Here is a 4,525-nt window from a genome sequence, read left to right on the forward strand (position 1 = left end):
GGTCCCGCCCCCGGGTCTGCCCTCCTCCGGGCTCTTCCTCTTGGACTGGTGCTGAGGAGCATCTAGGCGAGCTCTTCGCTAGCTAGATAAACTGTGTGTGAGCCAAGAAAGGGCTGGAGTTTTGTTTTGTTTTGCTTTGTTTTGTTTTGTTTTGCTTAATGCTCTAGATTTGCATATTGATTTGCGTTAAATCCCCTAACAAACTTAAAACCCTGGATCTCAGGTCTGAAATGCACATGAACAGTTCATTTCTGGGCCAGTAATCTCTCCGGTGACTATATTTCTTAAACATTGAGGTTTAAGCTCTACCTGGTTTCTTTCCTTCCTCTCCTTTCCTTTCTGTTTGATTCGGGTCAGGCAGCTCCAACCCCTGAGAGAGTGAGGTGAATTCAGTTTTAACCAAAACTGACTGGTTCATTAACAAACATTTCTCTTAGCTTCTCCCACTCCATGTGCCTGGCTGGTGTGTATCCCTGAGGAGTGAGTGGAGGACTGAGAGATAGGGAGGCACTGCGGGAAGGGAGGGCATTGCCAAATCCTGCAAATTTTTGTTATTTTGCCCTGCTGGAGATGTTCATGCACCATTTATACTCAAGCTTTTTACTAAAAGGTTCTGAAATTCTCCCTCAAAATCACTCCTGTGCTCCCCCAAAGATACACTGTGTTCCAGGTCTCTCTGGCTTCTACTACAAACAACTTGCGATAGAACCCTAAACCTTACCTAAAAGGCTTAATTATCTACCTGTAAGCTGGTGTCTATACAGATTTCTGATGCCCTTTCCTTCCAAATGAGAGAGGGAGAGAAAAAAAGAGGGAGAGAGAGAGAGAGAGAGAGAGAGAGAGAGAGAGAGAGAGAGAGAGAGAAGAGAGTCAGTTCACATCTTTGCACATTTGGATTTTCATGGATTTTCATTTAAGTCGAATGAAAAACTGCATGGGTCTTTTGAGCATCATTAATTCTGGACATAAAGTTCCTACAGACTTTTCGCTTTTATTCTCATCCCAATAGCCCCTCTGCTCACCCCATCTGAGGGGAGAAGTGGGGTGCATTTCATGTGAAGGAGAGGCAGAAGAGGAAGAAGCCTGTATTGTGGCTGGTGGCAAACAGGGCCTTGAGGAGTGGCAGTCAACCATGGAGGGTGTAAGCAGCTTTGAAGAAACCTAGCTAGCTCTATGGAGAACAGGGGCCCTGTTAATGTCTGTGCTCAGCTGGCCTCTTCCGTATGTCCATCCAGGAGGAGGTGTCATTCCTTAGGGTAAAGGCTCAAATTGCCCTAACTTCAAGAAGCTGTCATCCAAAAGCCCACAGCAGCACTAGGGTGATAGGAGCCCATGTCCTTGGAACACTGATGCCAGCATGTGATGGACAGTTGGAAATCAGTTCCCCGAGACACTGGCATCTGAACCCGTGCCCTGCAACCACCGTCTGGGATTTTAGACAGGAAGCCAGCAGGACAGGACCTTTTGCAAGCAGTACTGAGGAGCCTCCCAGGGTATCTAGAACAAGACCTCAATGGCCACTGGAGGGGGACAGAGAGAGCTTCTGCAGGACAGCTGTCCTATCCCATCCCAATCGTGACAAACAAAGCAAAGGCTGGAGATCTATCTGCAGGGACACCTTGAAGTAGGCAGCTGTGGAAGGTAGGGCCTTGGGGCTTTTGATTGGAGATTGCAATAGACTTCAGAAGTATCCCAAGACTAAAGTTATTAACTTAATATTTAAATAATATTACCACAGTTGCAGAGCACAGTGGCTTCTAGTGTAGTCACAACTAGAACAACAGTTCAAGCAAGTTCAAGCCTGATGCAGTTCTAGATGATTTTAGTTCTAAAACTTGTGCTGTTTAGGAAGGGAGTCAGTCCTGTAGCACCATCCCTACTTAGCAAGGGCATTTACTAAGCAATCCCAGACGGGCTGCCAGCTCTGAGTGTAGTAGGGAAGTCAGACATACTGTGACTGGTAGAAACCAAAGTTCATGATTCTGCAAAGGGCACAGACAGGCAGGAGCCAAGCAGGCTCTGAGGTTGAGCACCAGATGGGCAAAATCCAAGTTATCTTTAAGTACATTTATTTCAGATATTTGTCCATTAACCTGAGTCATTTTAAAAGTGAATACTATACTAATCAGCCTTTCATTGCTATGACAAGGTACCTGTAACAGTCATTGTGGTGGTTTGACTAGGAATGCTGCCCCCCCCCCCCCGACTCATGGGTTTGAATGTGTAGCCCATGTGAGTGGTGCTATCAGGAGGAATGGCCTTGTTGGGGTAGGGATGACCTTGGTAAAGTGTGTTGTGGAGGAGCAAGCTTGAACTCTCAGAGACTCAAGTCCAGGCTCAGGGGTGCACAGCCACTTCCTGCTGCCTTTAGATCAAAATGTAGGACTTGCAGCTCCTCCAGCACCGTGTCTACCTGCATGCTGCCGTGCTTCTGGCCATGATGATATCGGACTAGAACTCTAAGACTGTAAGCCAACCTCAATTAAATGTTGTCCTTTGTAAGAGTTGCCATGGTCATGGTATCTCCTCACAGCAACAGAAACCCTAACTAAGACAATCACTTAAACACAGGCTTATTTTGGCTCATGGTTTTTAAGGTGCCAGTCACAGCCTTTGGGGACTGTTGCAAGGCTCATGTCAGGGAGAGCCAGGAAGAGTGATAAAGAATCCAGGGTCCCAGAATCAGATACCAGGGTGCATCCCCAGTAATCTAACCTCTTTCTACTAGACCACACTTCTAGAGGTTCTACCATCACCCAGTGATGCCACTGGCTGCCAATCAAATCTAAACGTATGTGCCTTCAGGAGACATTTAAGAGACAGACCATAGCAAGTATTAAAATAACTTCAAAAACATACAACCAAATTTCTTGTTTTCTTTTTTTAAAAAGATTATTTATTTATTTTATGTATATGAGTACACCATTGCTCTTCTCAGACACACCAGAAGAGGGCATTAGATCCCATTACAAATGGTTGTGAGCCACCATGGTGGTTGCTGGTAATTGAACTCAGGACCTCTGGAAGAGTAGTCAGTGCTCTTAACCGCTGAGCCATCTCTCCAGCCCCAACTTTCTTGTTTTCAATTCTGTTATGATCAGAATACCCTGATAAAAGCAACACAGAGGAGAAAGGCTTAGAAGTCACAGTTCATCACTGCAGGAAAGTCAAGGTGTCAGGGGGTAAAGCAGCTAGTCACATCACATCCACAGTCAACAGTAGAAAGCAGTGAGTGAATACATGCATGTGTGCTTCACCATCTCCACTCTTACATATTTAGGATTCCCTGCCTAGGGAATGGTGCCACCCAGAATGGGCATGTCTTTCCCACTCAGTTAAGTTAATTAGTATAATAACCCCCACAGACTTCTTACAGGCAAACCTGTCTCTATATTTCCTCACAGAGAGATTGGAGAGATGGCTCAGCAGTTAAGAGCACTTGGTGCTCTTCCAGAAAACCAGGATTCCATTTCCAACACCCTTATGGCAGCTCATGACCATCTATGACTCCAATTCCAGGAAATCTAACTCCCTCTTCTGATCTCCAAGATAATCGGACACATATATAGTGCATAGACATGAGTGCAGGCAAAACATATATGTGTGTGTGTGTGTGATAATAAATGAAATATAGATGATTCCTTACTGAGACTCCCTTCCCAGATGATTCTAGATTGTGTCAAGTTGGCAAAACTCACCATCACACGATTTCAAAGTAAAAATTTCAGCATCATTTCATACACCCCACAGCATGTTACAATTACTACCCCTGTGGTGCCAAAACATTTTCACTGCCCCCAAAGAAAAGTCGAAATCCCTTGGTCAGTAATTGTCTGTTCCCACCTTCCCTCAGTCCCTGGCAAGCACTGATCTGCTTCTGTTCTGTGGATTTACTTATACCAGACGTTTCCTGTAAGTGGGCCATGCTACATGGGACTTCTTCCAGCTGGCTTCTTTCTCTTGACAGAAAGTTGTTTTTCAGGTTCACCCACATTGTACCATGTATCAGTACTTTCTTCTTTATGGCTGAATAATTGTGGCTACACCATAATCAATTGATGATGATTTGAGTTCTCTCCACATTTGAGTTAGTGTTAGTAGTAACACTGTGAACGTGCATGCATAAGGATTTGAATACCCGTTTTCAATATAGGGGGAAGTGAAATTCTGAAGTCCCATTTTGAAGAGCCACCAAACTATTTTCTTCAACAGCTTACCATTTCATATTCCCATCACTAATGTGGAAGGGGGTCTATCTGCTTTGTTGTTGTTGTTTTGCTTTGTTTTGTTTTGTTTGTTTGTTTGTTTTTTGGTTTTTATTCTTTTTCAAGAAGGTTCTCACTATATAGTCCTAGCTGTCCTAGAACTCACTACAAAGACCAGGCTACTCTCAAGCCCATAAAGATCTGCTGCTTCTTGTGTGCTAGAATTAAAGGTATATGCCACTGTATCCATCTCAAATTTTCCTTTTTATTTTATGTGTAGCAGGATTAGGTCTGCATGCATGTATGTATGTATGTGAAAT

The sequence above is a fragment of the Mastomys coucha genome, unplaced genomic scaffold, assembly GCF_008632895.1.
Source record: "Mastomys coucha isolate ucsf_1 unplaced genomic scaffold, UCSF_Mcou_1 pScaffold6, whole genome shotgun sequence".
In the NCBI taxonomy this organism is placed as follows: domain Eukaryota; kingdom Metazoa; phylum Chordata; class Mammalia; order Rodentia; family Muridae; genus Mastomys; species Mastomys coucha.